Source organism: Macaca mulatta, chromosome 4 (assembly GCF_049350105.2).
Source record: "Macaca mulatta isolate MMU2019108-1 chromosome 4, T2T-MMU8v2.0, whole genome shotgun sequence".
NCBI lineage: Eukaryota > Metazoa > Chordata > Mammalia > Primates > Cercopithecidae > Macaca > Macaca mulatta.
In genome coordinates, this window is record NC_133409.1 from 155,727,261 (window position 1) to 155,744,089 (window position 16,829).

Below are 16,829 nucleotides of genomic sequence, written 5' to 3' on the forward strand. Positions count from 1 at the left end.
ATGTCAATGCTGCAAAATCTAAAACCTAGACTTTAAGATCCTTTATGAAAGGAAATGTAGAAATTAATATATGTATATTTTTATTATGGTAAACAGAACCAGAGGAAGGGCATCTAACTCACATTGGTCCGAGAAAAAATCCTGGGGGACGGTGACCTTGAGGTAAACCTATAATGAATAAACTTGAGTTGAAGAAGAAAGGAGGATATTTCGAGCAGAGGAAGTTTTTTAAGTTTACTGTGCTCCTTACTATTAATGAAGATTTCTTTGCTATTCATGACCTAGAACTATTTTCAGCAAAGTCATAATCTTTTGCAGAACTGCCGTTTTCAGGTTTTCGAAGCAACATGGGAAATCTGTTTTATAGAATCTTATAACAACTTTTTAATATGAAGATTAGCATTTTTTAGGGCCTCTGTCAAGGAAAAATTCAGTAGTCAATGTATGAATACCACTTCAATAGATGAACTTCTTAGCACCACTTCAAGGCTTCCTCGTTAGTATAGTGGTGAGTATCCCCGCCTGTCACGCGGGAGACCGGGGTTCGATTCCCCGACGGGGAGACAAGTGGATGCTTTTGATTCCAACCTTTATAATACCAATGTTATAAAGCGAGTCAGGCCTTAATAAGGCCAATCTTAGAAAGCAGCTCTTTCTGGTTTTATTTATTTATTTATTTATTTATTTATTGAGAAGGAGTTTCACTATTGTTGACCAGGCTGGAGTGCAATGGCGCGATCTCAACTCACTGCAACCTCCCTCTCCCGGGTTCAAGCGATTCTCTGCCTTAGGCTCCTGCTGGGATTACAGCCATGCGCCACCCGGCTAATTTTATATTTTTAGTAGAGATGGGATTTCTCCATGTTGGCCAGGCTGACCTCAAACTCCCAACCTCAGGTGATCCACCCACCTCGGCCTCCCAAAGTGCTGGGATTACAGGCGTGAGCCACCGCGCCTGGCCCTGGTTTTGTCATTTTAGGTCTGATTCCTGCGTATTGGTTTATCAATGGGTTCACGCAGCAAGCCATCATCTGATGGAAGTCCACTGCCACCTTCTCTCTGGGAAGAGAGGTCACCGAACGCGCCAGTATTCAAAGTGTGTTCAGCTGACTCTAGAAACACGCCAGGATCTCTAATTGGGAATTTTCATTCCTCGACTGGTTGGTTGGGAACAAGAAATGCGTTTTTCTTTGCCTTAGTGTGTTCCAAGCATGCTAGTTGGTGAGAGTCGTTTGAGGCCGGCCTGCCACAGGAGTGACTTTGAGGCAGAAAGGGCCGAACTACTGGGGTGGGTGGTGAAGTTTACATTTAGGCTGCATCACTTGCAAATTGGGCGATGTCTTGGGTTATTTTGTCCTCTCCTTCCATCTGTGAATTTAATAATTTGTATCTTAGGATTCTTGGGGAAATTAATAAGTAAATGATAAATGGAAAACTGATTAATAATCTATACAGGAAAGGCCAGGCGTGGTAGCTCACGCCTGTGATCCCAGCACTTTGGGAGGCGGAGGCAGACAGATCACGAGGTCAGGAGTTCGAAACCAGCCTGACCAACTGGTGAAATCCCGTCTCTACTAAAAATACAAAAATTAGCCAGGTAGGGTGTCGTGCGCCTGTAATCACAGCTACTCGGGAGGCTGAGGCAGGAGAATGGCTTGAATCTGGGAGGCGGAGGTTGCAGTGAGCCGAGATGGTGCCACTGCACTCCAGCTTGGGCAACAGAGCGAAACTCCGTCTCAATAATAATAATAAAAATAAAATAATAATCTATACAGGACAGTAAAATGTAATATCTGGGGTTATATTTTCTACTGGAAATTAATTATATTTCTATCAGACAAAATGTATTTGAGTTGGTATGGACAAATATCATTTGCATTACTATCAGTTATCTACAAGTCAGCTTTTCTCCTGCGGAGTCCTAGAACAGTTTAACAAATAAAAATTTGGTCAAAGGTACACACTCACAATCAAGTAATTTCCAGAGGTCTATTAGAGAATGCCCAACACTTCACTGAAAAGACACCCAATCATTTCTGTTGCCCATTTCCAAGATTCTGACAATTTTTTGTAACACATGAAACTTTAAGTTATTATGCACCATTTCAAATCGAGTTATTAAGGAGGAGTTAGCAGAGACAGAGACACCTTTAACCAGGTCACTTAGTTCTGTCCCTCTGTTTATCCAGTTGTAAATCTGGTCAGTGTATGTTTTTAACTTTATTACCACAGTTGGATGGGATATTTTAAGGTCTTACTCTTTCCTTAGTTTATACTGTTTCTTAGGGACTTCATATGAACAAAGATGAGTGAAAACAAATGCATTCTCTGGCAGTTCTACAAGATCTTTCTTCTCTCACTCCCTACTTGCTCTCCCTCATTTAGAAGATCTGTTGTTTGTGGTATGAAGAGACTTCAGCAGGCTTCAGTAGATGGTATTAATATTTCAGGATGCATGTTGCTTCTGTTGTCCAGGTTTAACAAAAAGTCCACTGAGTCAACTGAGACAGTCAAAATCTGCCAGTACAGAGATACAGCCAATCTAAGGCTCTGCAATCCAAGTGACTGAAGGAATTCACACTGCAGCCTTGACCGCTTGGGCTCAAGCAATCCTCCCACCTGAGCCTCCCTAGTGGCTGGGACCACAGTCATACGCCACCATACCTAGCTAATTTATTATTATTATTTTTTGAAGAGACAGGGTCTCACTATTTTACCCAGGCTAGTCTCAAACTCCTGTGCTCAAATAGTCCTCCTGCCACCGCCTTCCAAAATGCCAGGATTGCAGGCATGAGCCACTGCACTTGGCCCTCATTCCTTTTTATAACTACATATTACACCATTACATGTGAAACAATAGTTCATTCAATAAATATCCTATGTTTGGTAGTTTAGGTAGTTTCCAGTATTTTGCAGTTTCAAGTAGTCCTGCAGTTAATGTGTGTAGATAGTTTCATATTGTTGGAAATGTATCCTAAGTATAAATATTTCAAAGTGGGAGTGCTAGGTTGAAGGATGAGTAAGAAAGCAAGATGTTGATTGGCTTGTGGCTTGAGGTGTATGTATTTTATAATGCTAAAGGACTATCCAACTATTCTTAAGAGTGTCTTAGAAAGTGGTAATAATTTTGTCAAAGTTCAACATCCAATAATAGAGGAGATAATTATATAATTTTATTTTTGCACATGAGGGGCAATAACCCATCCCTTTATTGTGAGGTCCTTTGTGAATGTTTGTATGTCTTTTTTTTTTTTTTTTTTTTTAGACAGAGTTTCACTCTTGTCACCCAGGCTGGAGTGCAATGATGCAATCTTGGCTCACTGCAACCCCCTCCTCCTGGGTTCGAGTGATTCTCCTGCCTCAGCCTCCTGAGTAGCTGGGATTACAGGTGTCCACCACTATGCCCAGCAAATTTTTTTATTTTTAGTAGAGACGGGGTTTCACCATGTTGGGCAGGCTGGTCTAGACCTCCTGACCTCAGGTGATCCACCCACCTCGGCCTCCCAAAGTGCTGGGATTACAGGTGTGACCCGCCGCATTCAGCCAAATGTTTGTATGTCTTGAGTGAGTGTGTGTGTCAAATAAGTCTCCGCAGAGAAGAATGCCATCAATAAATATCACACCTATATTTCTGGAGAAAGTTGGATGCAGTTAAGATCTTGCTGGCAAAGATCATGTGCTATGGCAAGCCATATGAGATAATCCATGGTAGAGAGGTAAAAGTGTACTGTGTTCCCTCACAGATGCAGACAAACTGAGAAGATTTGAGGCATTGAAATAGCCACTAAACAAAACGTAGTAGACAAATCTATAACTACAGAGTATATATCAGTTAACAATTAGATGGTGTCAGTAATTACAATAATATTTGGTATAAGGACCTTAATGGGTGGGACCATGGAATTAAGGTTGCAGTAATCTTCCATTAGGAGGCATTCATGCTTTCCAAGTTTAATAACAAGCTAACCTGGGCTGCTCAATGAGAAACTGTAGGGATAATCACCCCTTCTCTAAACAGAGCTTATACAATGGGCTTAATACTTGAAAGTCCTGTTTTAATTTATATTAAATTAAATATACAGTCAAAATATCCCATTACATGTAGCACTTTTTAAAATCTCTTTTCTACCATCTTTTAATGCTGATAAAGCAATTTCCACAATACTCACTTTGACAAGGGAAATGCTTACTTGAGCAGAAAAAGTCAGAGAATGTAAAATTTGGGAAGGAAGAAAAACCTGAATCTAATGTTCCCAGGCTACAGAAAACTCATGAAATCTTAAAATTAACTTGGGTTCCACTTCGCTTTGTATAGCTTTCACCTTTACAAGCTCAGAGCTATGCCTGCACTCACCCTCATATCCATCTCATTCTTTGGCCAGAGGTTGCTAGTACATAATATTCAGAGAAGAAAGAAATGCAGGAGACTCTTGGGATGAAAGGAAGGGGGATGGAGGAAATGAATGAAAACAGAAGGAAAATAAATCAAGAATGAAGAATAAAATTGTACTTCTGTGTTGAGCTGAATGAATTTATGTGAATCCATAGAACTGTTTTCTTGGCACCTTATGCAAAGTTAGATTGCACAGCAGATGTATGCTGGACCTACAACACAGACCTCGATGGGTGAAACCATACTAATATTTTCAATATGGCACTTGTGGACTCCAAAATTATTCTGTTTTCCCCAACTCTGAGTCCCCCAGGAGAGAAGAACAACACCATTTATGTAAATCACAGCCACTGCTTTCTGTTTCCTGCCCTGTCCCATACCTGACAAAATCTAGCCTTTCATCATTTTCCATGGTTTTGGTTTATTTGTTTATTTATTTATTTATTTACTTATTTTGAAACTGACATTATTGCAGGAAACATTGTGAAGTCTCTTGTTGTCTTGGTTCTTACCTCATTGCTTCCTTTCTTCCTCTGCAAAGGTGCTCATGCATGACTGAAGGTCGAATATGACCGTGGCAGCAAATACTACTTTTTCAACATCCAGGTCATTCTTGTCTTTGAATGAGATGGACCTTAAGATAAGATGTGATGAAACATATTAGAAGAGGACATGGATTAATATGGAATCTCTGATGTTCAAGGTGATGCATTACCAAGTGATTCATTCAACTTTGCCCTTATGGATGGGAAAGGAAACACTTAAGTAGCAAATGAGAGGTAACAGAGAATGAAAGGTAGAAGAAAAAAGAAGACAAGAGGGAAAAGAAGAAGGGCCTAGGGAAAGGTGGAGGAGAGGAGAAAGGAAAAGTTAGCATTAGGATGGGTGTGCTAAAAAGGGAGAAGCACGAGAGACATGGGAAATGGTCTTCTATGCCTGCAAAACCCTTGGAAGTGGGCAGTCATTCCACTTCCCACCCAACCTTAAATAACCCAGGAAATCCCAATTGTGAAAGTGCAGAAAGAATGTTGAAGGGGACAACAGATTTAAATCCTCTGTCTTGTGTTGTAAGTTATAACTTTCATTCTGCTTTCCCTATCTTTTATTTTTATTTATTTATTTATTTGAGACTGAGTCTCACTCTGTCACCCAGGTTGGAGTCCAGTGGCGTGATCTTGGCTCTCTGCAACCTCCACCTCCCAGGTTCAAGCAATTCTCCTGCCTCGGCCTCCTGAGTAGCTGGGACTACAGGCGCATGCCACCACGCCCAGGTAATTTTTGCATTTTTAGTAGTAATGGGGCTTCACCATGTTGGCCAGGCTGGTCTTGAACTCCTGATTTCAAGTGATCTGCCCACTTTGGCCTCCCAAAGTGCTGGGATTACAGGGATGAGCCACTGAGTCTGGCCTCTTTCTGTATCTTTTAATTCCTCTGAAGAAGAAACCTTGTTCACTCCAGTCATTACTAAATTGGACACATCTCCTCAAGTTCAGGAAGAAACATGAGTCCCCAGGTGATTGAGACACACTTTGGGAGACCCTGAAAGTCTTTGAAACCCTGAATTCCTCTCACTCTTCTTACAGATCTCATCATTTCACCAGCTGAATTAGGACCTAAGAGAGAGCTGGAGGTTTAAGTCTGGGGAACAGCAGACTTTTGACCTTTCAATACCTGTTTCTGCTAAAAAAAAATACTTCATTTTTATGTCAGGTGCAACCAGGGACTGACAATTCCTGCTGCCCTGCCTACTGATTTCTGAGGTCCACTTTGAAGGCGGGAAAACTTCCACAACTTTTCAAATACAGAATTTCTCTAATAGAAATCTTGTTAGCTTTACTCCTCTTCTCTAGAGTACATATGACTTAGTGAAAATGAGGGAACAGTCATAAAGAATATGCACTTACTGTGCTCAGAGTATCCACTGGGTAAAAACCTCGACTTTTTGTCTAAAACCCATTTCAAGTCTTATAAAAATCTATAGTGCTGTACACAGAAAAAATGCACAGAAGCCCATTTCTGGTTTTTTTTTTTTTTTTTTTTTTTTTTTTAGATTATATCTTAAGGTGAGGACAGTAGCTTTGTAATGAAAGCACAAAATGGATGACTGACAATTTCAAAATCTGTCTGGATTTTAGTTCGTGTTTCTTGCAGGGTTTTGTGTACTACCATCTTGTCTAAGACCTGGGAAACTCGGAGATGAACAAGACAAAGGCCACTGCTCTCAGTCTACATGCTACTACTAGGGTGCTCCCAAACTGCAACACCCTCTAGAATGAGGTAGTTATCCCCCACCACGTAAGGGAATTTGAAAGTAGCTATCCAGTAACTCCAGTGCAAGTTACTTGTTATAGTATCTTTACCATAATCCTAAATTTTCTTACAAATATGTGATTTAGTCTTTGGAGGGTATAAGTAAGTTAAACCTAGCAAAGGTTTGAGGGTAGGACTGTTTCGACACATACGGCAGAAGTTTTCTGTTTTGACTTCTACGTGTGGCAGAAATCAAAACTATGCTTAACGCCTGGACAGGGACTTGAACCCTGGACCCTCAGATTAAAAGTCTGATGCTCTACCGACTGAGCTACCCAGGCCCTCGTGCAATAGCTTTCTTCATTCTTTAAATAATGTAGTCCCATCAGTAATTGGCTTGCCAAGAAAAGCTGCAGGAAATCCATGGTTTCAGAAACTACCAGGGTTGGAGCTCAATCACCTAAGCCATTTAATCACCAAGCAGATAATTTAACCTCCACACTGTACTTTCATTAAACAGCCTATTCATGTACACAATTGCAGGGAGAATGAAGATTATTCCTATATTGCCAAAGGGAGTTCGTTGCTCTGGACAGAGGGGTCCTGGGAGACCGAATTTGCGGGCTCCCTCGCCATCTTGGAGGGAGGAACCAGGAGGTGGAGACGGTTTTAAGGAACGATTGGCCTGAGGAGAATCCTCGAGAGGATTAAAAAGTGTGGAAAGAAGATGAAGGTTCTCTGTTGCTCCATTTGGTATTTTTCCCACACTTTCAGAAGTGGAATGTCTAGGTTCTTCAGAGGTAGGAGGAAATAAAAATACAAGTCCCCCTCTAATTTTCTCTTCGCATTTTGTCTGGAGCCCCAATTCATTCAAAGACAAGAATGGCCTGGGAGTTCAGGAAATAGTGCTCGTGGTTTGTTCAGTATTCATTAATTCTTGAGATATTTTGAGCACCTGTAAAGAGGGACCATGGGGACAAAAACCCCACAGCAAATTTGGCAGAAGAGGAAGACAGGAAGAGACTTGTTCCATGAGGAGCTGTGCCAGACCTGGACTGCCTAACCCAGAACTGTAACTCTATTGTTTTTTTTTTTTTTTTTTTTTTTTGAGACGGAGTCTCGCTATGTCGCCCAGGGTGGAGTGCAGTGGCCGGATCTCAGCTCACAGCAAGCTTCGCCTCCCGGGTTTTTACGCCATTCTCCTGCCTCAGCCTCCCGAGTAGCCGGGACTACAGGCGCCCACCACCTCGCCCGGCTAGTTTTTTGTATTTTTTAGTAGAGACGGGGTTTCACCGTGTTCGCCAGGATGGTCTCGAACTCCTGACCTCGTGATCCGCCCGTCTCGGCCTCCCAAAGTGCTGGGATTACAGGCTTGAGCCACCGCGCCCGGCCTGTTGTTTTAGGCCGGGCACCGTGGCTCACGCCTGTAACCACAGCACTTTGGGAGGCTGAGATAGGTGGATCACTTGAAGTCAGGAGTTTGAAACCAGCCTCGCCAAAATGGCGAAACCCGGTCTCTAATAAAAATACAAAAAAAAAAAAAAAAAAAAAAAAAAAAAAAAATTGGCTGGGCTTGGTGGTGGGCACCTGTAATCAGCTACTCGGGAGAGGGACGGAGGAGAATCGCTTGAACTCGGGAGGCAGAGGTTGCAGTGAGCCAAGATCGCACCATTGCCCTCCAGCCTGGGCGACAGAGCGAGACTCCATCTCAATAAATAAATAAATAAATAAATAAATAAATAAATAAGCCAGCTTTTCTTTTTCCTTTTCCTTTTTCTTTTCCTTTTCCTTTTTCTTTTCTTTTTTTTTTTTTTTTTTTTTTTTTTTGAGACGGAGTCTCGCTCTGTCGCCCAGGCCAGAGCGCAGTGACGCGATCTCGGCTCACCGCAAGCTCCGCCTCCTGCGTTCAGGCCATTCTCCTGCCTCAGGCTCCCAAGTAGCTGGGATTACAGGAGCCTGCCACCACTCCTGGCTATTTTTTTCTATTTTTTGAAGTAGTGGGCAGAAGGGGAGGCTGAGGCAGGAGAATGGCGTGAACCCGGGAGGCGGAGCTTGCAGTGAGCCGAGATCGCGCCACTGCACTCCAACCTGGCGACAGAGCGAGACTGCGTCTCAACAACAACAACAAAAATTACCCCTACTTCCTGACAGTATCCAAAGCACGGCAAAGCCCTACTTTCTTAAAGCCTGTCTCAAATCACCCCGCCAAAGTCTAAATTTTATAATTTTTTTTCTAACACCCTATTAGTGAGACACCCGTGGTTTCCACTGTGTGTGTTCTCCCTCACTGCAACATGTAATAAACCCAACTCCAGGTGTGTCCCTGGCGGCCTTTGGTGAGAGTGCGTTGGCACCCATCAGTTTTACGTATTTTTCTGTCTCCCTGCACTGCTCCACTTCTGTATCTTTGGTACCAATTACAGAATCAGAACTTGGCTGTGCATTCAACAAATATTTGTGAAATGAATGAATGAATGAACAAATCAATAAAGTCAGCTTTGCCCACAAGAAAGCAAAAGGCTACATTCCTGAGCAGGGCAGGCCAAGAAAGCAACAAATCTTGCCATATGCCTGGCTTCCAGAAAGGTTGGATTAGCATAGCTGGAATAAAGCAGGCTATTTTCTTTCAGGGCAACATGCTGCCTTTCTTGGCAGGCTCATAAGCCGATCCACTTGGTGTATACTCTCTTCTTCCACCCTCTCCTTATATTACCAAGCAAAACCTGGCATGAGTGGGAGTTTTAAAATTAGGTCAGCCACATTTCATCTGGGAAGCACTCTTAATCTGTTAGGATTCATGCTGGATTCTTCTACCACCTTCATCAACAATAAGAGTTTCCTGATTTATACTCAGGGCAACAGTGAATAATGAATCAGTAAATTCTTTCATGTCTTCTTTTTTTGTCAAGTCACATTTTCTTCTACCGTGTGACCATATCTCTCAGTATTTCCCACTTTGAAAGCCAAAAAAATAGTAAAATATGTTTGGTCTACTTAACTGAGAAAATCCCATTGGTGTTCAACATTGAAGCTTTTGCTCACACCCTCTCACAGGTCACTTCATTGGCTGCATTTGAGATCTAATCCAATCACTTCTGATCTTCATGTGAGTGTCATCAAGTCGTTATAGATTAGAGGCATTCTCACTTAAAGAAAAAAATAGGTCACTTTTCTAAATGGAACAATTTCCTTTAGATGAAGATTCTATAAATAATAAACTTTCTTTTTTTTTGAGACAGAGTCTCGCTCTGTCGCCCAGGCTGGAGTGTAGTGGCGCGACCTCAGTTCACTGCAAGCTCCACCTGGGTTCATGCCATTCTCCTGCTTCAGCCTCCAGAGTAGCTGGGACTACAGGCGCCCGCCACCAAGCCGGACTAACTTTTGTTTAGTAGAGACGGGGTTTCACCGTGTTAGCTAGGACGGTCTTGATCTCCTGATCTTGTGATCCACCCGCCTCGGCCTCCCAAAGTGCTGGGATTACAAGCATGAGCCACCGCGCCCGGCCAATAATAAACTTTTTGATAGTCCTGCTCAAAACTATTCTGGATGTTTCACTACCTTCCATCATTTAGATATTATAGATCTGCCAAAGCCTGCCTCCAGTTGTGTTGGTTCCGGGAAAAAAAAAAAAAAAAAAAAAGCCCTTCTTTAAGCATTTAAAACGTTCTTTCACTGGTGAGAATTTCTACTTTGATTTAGTTCTCTAGTCTGTTAATTTTGGCTTGTGATATTGTGAGCATGGGCTGACAAATTGCGATGATGGCCTTGTAGGGGGTAGAACCTAGTCTATTGATTGTTAAATAGGCTTCTTGCCCATGGTTCACATCCTTTTACTCTTCCCTGTGGATAAAGCTATTGGCTCTTATTCCTCATGTGGTGCATCTGACGCCCACCATCATCTAGTCCAAACCATCATCACCTTTTTCTGGACCACTGCAAGGTTCTCATAAGGGTGGAGCCTGAATTCAATCCCACTGATATCTGACTCAAGGTTTTCATTCTTTCCACATCTCTAAATGTTGTTAAAATATTTTACATGCTACAGCTAGATCAAGAAATTATTAATAGAAGTCCTAGCTACTTGGAAGGCTGAGGCAGGAGGATTGCTTGAGACCAGCAGTTCCAGGCTGCGGTACACTATGATCACACCTGTAAATAGCCACTGCATTCCAGGCTGGGTAACCAAAGAAGACCCTGTTTTTGTTGTTGCTGTTGTTGTTTTAAAATGACAGACAAGTAAACAACAACAAGACCAACTTCTCTTTGGCCATTATCCATTCACAAAATAGCCTGCAACTCTCCGATAACTGATTTACAATGTGTCTGTAATGCTGGAAGCCCTTCGCTACAAAATAAAAGCAGGGATAGCTGTGAGCCTCTCACCTTCATCACTGAAAGGAGGGAGAAGGGAAGGCAGATACAGTTTATTGCTTGGTAATAGCCATTAACCCTTTTTACTCGTACCTCTATTAGCACATATCGAACCATATATCACATCCCTTCACTTTCGTATCCCCTTTACCCAGGCTATCAGGAAAAAAATGAATGAGAGGAAAAAATGAGAGAGATAAAAGCCAGTGGGTGAAGAAAGTGCTGGAACAAGTGTGGGATCTGGGGAGAAACACAGGAAGAGTGTGCAATATGCCACCACCTAAACTTAGAAGGACGATTTGGATGCTGGAAGACAGGTTTAAAGGGGGGCGTTCAAGCCTTTCTCACTGGCTCCCTCCTTACCTATGTTACTTTTCAATTTAATTGTGAGAAGAGAGTGTAAGCATCAAAACAAGCTAGCAGAAAAGGTCTCCACAGCCATCACTAACAAGATCTATAGATATGTGAAATTCCCACACCGTGGGGACTGACTTGGATTGTGGGGCTGGTGGGTGAGTGGGAGGAGGGAATCTTGGTGGGCAACGAATTAAGGGGAGGTGTGGGCGGGAGCGGGGTCTCAATACACCCGGCTCCTTGGCTCTGGGGCTGCCTTAACTGTGTGCCATAGTGATAGTCTCTACTTCCATCAAAACTCAGCTTTACTCCTCTTCTGTTTTGCAATTAGTTTAGTTTTCACTGTACAACTGAACACAGTCTCTGGAACAGATTGACTACTGATTACAGTAAGTAGATGATTGAACCACCCACTCCATGCAGGTGTCAGGATGGCCGAGTGGTCTAAGGCACCAGACTCAAGCTTAGGCTTCCCCCTCTGGGGGTTCGGATCTCCAAATGGAGGCATGGGTCTGAATCCCACTTCTGACATACCTATTTTGCATACGCCACAGATTCAAGATCTGCAACTTCTCATGTTAACTGTTTTACTACCCTACTCTTTTTAAAAAATTCTTTGGCAGGCGCACCAAATGTTGCTCTTCCTCACTTTCTTCATTAGAACATTGCCCTTCTTTCAGCTCTTTTTGGACTAGTGTGGTTTAGAAATCCTTTCCCTCTTTCTTCTTTCCTCTGTCCTTTCAATAAAAATTACATATTTACAAATTTCTACATGGAATAATAGTAATAGCTCAGTCCTAAAATCCAGGCCTTAAAATATAGATAAGGAGAGGGCTATTTGTTCCTATTTTCAGACCTTTAACTTCTCTGTGAGAGTAAGTGGCAGGCATTTTGAGTATTCTTCCATATTTCTGCATGTCGTTCCTTCTCCATTGTTCTCACCAGAGCTGCTTCTTTTTCTTCACCTGCTGGCCTTCTTCTTTCATTCCTCATATACCTTCTCCCCATCACTTTACTCACTGGCTTTTATCTCTCTCATTTTTTCCTCTCATTCATTTCTTCTTGATAGCCTAATTGTATAGTGGGTGAAGTAAAGAGATGGGATGTGATACATTCTATGGCTTAAGATAAGAGAGATGTGAGAGTCAGAAGAACAAGAACAGTGGTTCTCAACTAGGAGTGATTTTGCCAAAGTCTAGAGATATTTCTGGTTGTCACACTGGGGAAGGGTGCTACTTGCATCTAGTGATTAGTTATCAGTGATGCTGCTAAACATTCTACAGTGCATGGGACAGCATCTGCAACCAACTAAGAATTCTCTAGCCTAAAATATCAATAGTGCTGAGATTGAGAAACCCTGGATTAGGAAGAACCTCTCCCTTTGTTTTGTAATCACTATTGAGTAATAAGTCATGTGTTAGTTTCCTGTTGCTATTGCAACAAATTACCACAAACTTGGTGACTTAACACAAATTTATTCTCATACAGTCAGAAGTCTAAGATCAAGCAGGACTTTGTTCCTCCTGAGGCTTCAAAAGAGAATCTGTTTCCTTGCCTTTTCCAGCTCTTAGCAGCCACCTGTATCCCTTGATTCAAGGGATACAGTCCTCCATTTTCTTTTTCCTTTCTTTTCTTTTTTTTCTTTTTTTTTTTTTTTTGAGACAGAGTCTCGCACTGCTGCCCAGGCTGGAGTGCAATGGTATGATCTTGGCTCACTGCAACCTCTGTCTCCAAGGTTCAAGTGATTCTCCTTGCCTCAGCCTCCCAAGTAGCTGGGATTACAGGTGTCTGCCACCACGCCCAGCTAAATTTTTTCTATTTTTAGTAGAGATGGGATTTCTCCATGTTGGCCAGGCTGGTCTCAAACTCCTGACCTCGTAATCTGCCCACCATGGCTTCCTAAAGTGCTGGGATTACAGATGTGAGCCACTGCACCTGGCTAGTCCTCCATTTTCAAAGCACATACATCACTCTATCCTCTGGTTGCATCATCACATATTCTTTTTCTGTCTCTTTCACTCTTGACTTCCCTTTTATAATATTGGGCCCAACTGGATCATCTGGGATACTTTTCTCATCTCAAAACTTAATTACTTTGCAAAATCTCTTTTGCCATGTAAGGTAACGTATTCATAGGTTTCTGGGATTAGCATGTGGACATCTGTGAGGGGCCACTATTCAGTCTATCACAAGTGGTTTCCTGACTTGATTAAGGTGAAAGATGTTCATGCACTGGTCAGTTTTCATACTTGTATTTATTAGCCCTCTAATTAGTAGCTTTCAGAGGCTTTCATTTCCCATGAAAGATAATACAAATATTACAAGCAACAATTGGCAATCGGGTATCTAATTTTACCCATTTTGTGTGTGGTTGGTGATCTGGTGGTGTTTTGTTTGCTTGGTTTTGCCTACTTAATTATATTTGTTTGTTTCTCAGATAGAATACCCAGAATATTACTTTGAAACTTTGCCTACTTAATTAAATTTGTTTGTTTCTCAGATAGAATACCCAGAATATTACTTTGAAACAATGTAAAGAAGTAATACCATGAGAACTTTGAGTCAAATATTAGGAGTTTGAATTCAAGTCCCCCAAATGAACTCCTCTAAAAGGTAAAATTTTCTTGTTCCTAGAAATGTCATCAAATTCCAGTAGCTGACAATTTCAAGTATTCCTGCCTTACTTCATATTACCCTAGTCCAACATGATCTATGTTGTTATGAGTCAGCCAATGTTTTCTGTAAAAAGACCAGATGGGTCAAGAGGAAAACTCAAGGATATTCTGTAAGTTTTAAATTGTAAGAGAAAAAACAACATTTATTTGTTTGTTTGTTTGTTTTGAGATGGAGTCTCACTCTGTAGGCCAGGCTGGAGTGCAATAGTGCAATCTCAGCTCACTGCAACCTCTGCCTCCCAGGTTCAAGTGATTCTCCTACCTCAGCCTCCTGAGTAGCTGAGGTTACAGGCACCCGCCATCAAGCCGGGTTAATTTTTTTATTTTTTAAAGACAGGGTTTCACCATGTTGGCCAGGTTGGTCTTGAACTCATGACCTCAGGTGATCCACCTGCCTTGCCCTCCGGAATTGCTAGGATTACAGGCGTGAGCCACCACACTCAGCTGAGAAAACAACATTTTTAACAAAATTCAAAATATAACTATAGAATTGAGCAAATTTTTTTCTAGTATAGGCCCACTAATGAAAAGAATGAAATTTTTTGGAGGGAATAATGTTTCAGTTACTTGAAATTCTAAGTCAGCATTCCCTATTATCAAGTAAACTAAGCAGTATTGGTAATATCTATCCACACATCAAGAGCCAGGGGAAGTCATTCAAAGGCATTTGCCTTTGTTGTAATTGACTACTAACATTACTCACAATGTTTTCAGCTCTTAGCAGAGTTCTGTTCTGAAGGTTGGCTGTTCAGATTTCTTTTGGAACTAACTCAGAATAGAGTTGCTTTCTCTTCTCTCCTTTCCATCTTATTTCCAACCAAATTTTAGTTTCTCACTGTTTGCTTTGGTTCAGTTAAATAATCATAGGCACAGAACGTTTGTCATTCTTAAATAAGACTTTTTATCTTAGTTATTAGAGATTGTACAGTGAACCTAAATTCTCCAGTATTGCTCCGTACTCCTTCAAATTTTTAGTTATATCATCTCAATATTGTCAGAGCATATACCATTTCCATTTTCTTCAGTTACTCTTATCTTTCTCACTGTTTTGGTGATCTGCAGTTTAATACATTCAGTGCCCCATGTTAATTGTTTTGCTCCAGTTTCCCCAGTCATTTTAATTGTTTGTTTGTTTGCCTAGAATAATACTTTGTGTAGGTGTTTATTGAAGGAAAGTCTATGTGATCAATATATCCTGACTTCTTGCATTTTTAAGTGGTTTATCCAGAATATTTGACTTAAAAATGCAGCTTTCTGAATATATACAACCCCTTATTCACCCTATATTTCCTTGAGTGTATGGTAGGTGTTACTCTACTGTCTTCAGGCATTTGATGCTGTTGTAGAGAAATCAGATGCCAACATGATTTTCTTTCCCCTAGCGTTGACTTGACCTTTGTAGCTGCTACCCAAATATTTTTTTTATTTTCAAAGTCAAATAACAGTACTAGAAATTATCCTATTTGAGATCAATTTTCTCTGGTATGCTTTGTGATCTTTCAGTAGATATATTCAAATTTTCTTTTAGATTATAAATATTTTCTCATGTAATGCAAATTCTCCACTGTTTCAATAATTCTTATTTTGGAGGGGGAAATTCCACTTATGTGGGTTTGTTGTTGTTGTTGTTTCGAGACAGAGTCTCACTCTGTCGCCCAGGCTGGAGTGCAGTGGCAAGATCTTGGCTCATGCAACCTCCACCTCCCGGGTTCAAGCAATGCTCCTGCCTCAGCCTCCCAAGCAGCTGGGATTACAGGCGTACACCATCATGCTCAGCCAATTTTTGTATTTCTAGTAGAGACGGAGTTTCACCATTATGGCCAGGCTGGTCTCAAACTCCCGGCCTCGTGTGATTTGCCGGCCTTGGCCTCTCAAAGTGCTAGGATTACAGATGTGAGCCACCATGTCCCTCCACACATCTGTGTATTTTTAAAATCTCCCTTGCCTATATTCTGCATTAGCAGTTGGCAAAATTTTTCTGTAAAAGATCAGATAGTAAATATTTTAGGCTTTGCAGGCCATATGGTCTGCAGCTACTCAACTCTGGCACTGAGAAGGGTAGTATGAAAGCAGCAACATATAATATAATGGTACATGAATGAGTATGACTGTGCTCCAAAAACCTTTATTCAAATAAAGCCTAATTTGAATTTTAAACTGAAAATAAATTTCATATCATTGTTTATATGTTATAAAGTTGTTTTCATTTTTTGAGCCATTTAAAAATAGAAAAAACATTCTTAGTTCAAGGCCACACAAGAATAGGTGGTAGGCTTGATTTGGTCCATAGCTGTAGAGCATCAACACCTGCTCTATATCTATAATTATTTTTATAATTAGTTTGATTATATTTTTGTTGTTCTTCTATTTTTCATGTCTATTCTCACTATCCACTTATATGCTATCAGTGGTACCCGCTTTGTGCTTTTTGTAATTTTAGTCTTCAATCTTGAATATTTTTTTCTTTTGTCTCTATGAGTTCTGTATTTTTCTGTTTCACAGTCTTTATTTTTCTTGTCATGAAATATTTATTTCTGGCAATGTATTTCCTGAATTCTTGTGTTTCTGCTTTGTGTTTTTTTCTTTATAGCCATTATTGTTTCTGTTTAACCCAAAAGTATCTGAGACAGGTCTCAATCAATTTACAAAGTTTATTTTGCCAAGATTAAGGACACACCCGTGACACAGCCTCAGGAGGTCCTGAGGACATGTGCCCAAAGTAGTCGGAGTACAGCTTGCTTATTTATTGATTGATGGATTGATTGAGAAGGAGTTTTTGCTCTTGT

General features: G+C 41.1%; 2 non-coding genes across 2 annotated transcripts; one reads left to right on the plus strand and one right to left on the minus strand.

The window, feature by feature from the left end:
• Positions 1-491: 491 nt before the first annotated feature.
• TRNAD-GUC (transfer RNA aspartic acid (anticodon GUC)) lies at positions 492-563 on the plus strand. The gene has a single exon. It is a non-coding gene; the product is annotated as a tRNA-Asp (tRNA).
• Positions 564-6,911: 6,348 nt separating this feature from the next.
• TRNAK-UUU (transfer RNA lysine (anticodon UUU)) lies at positions 6,912-6,984 on the minus strand. The gene has a single exon. It is a non-coding gene; the product is annotated as a tRNA-Lys (tRNA).
• Positions 6,985-16,829: the final 9,845 nt, after the last annotated feature.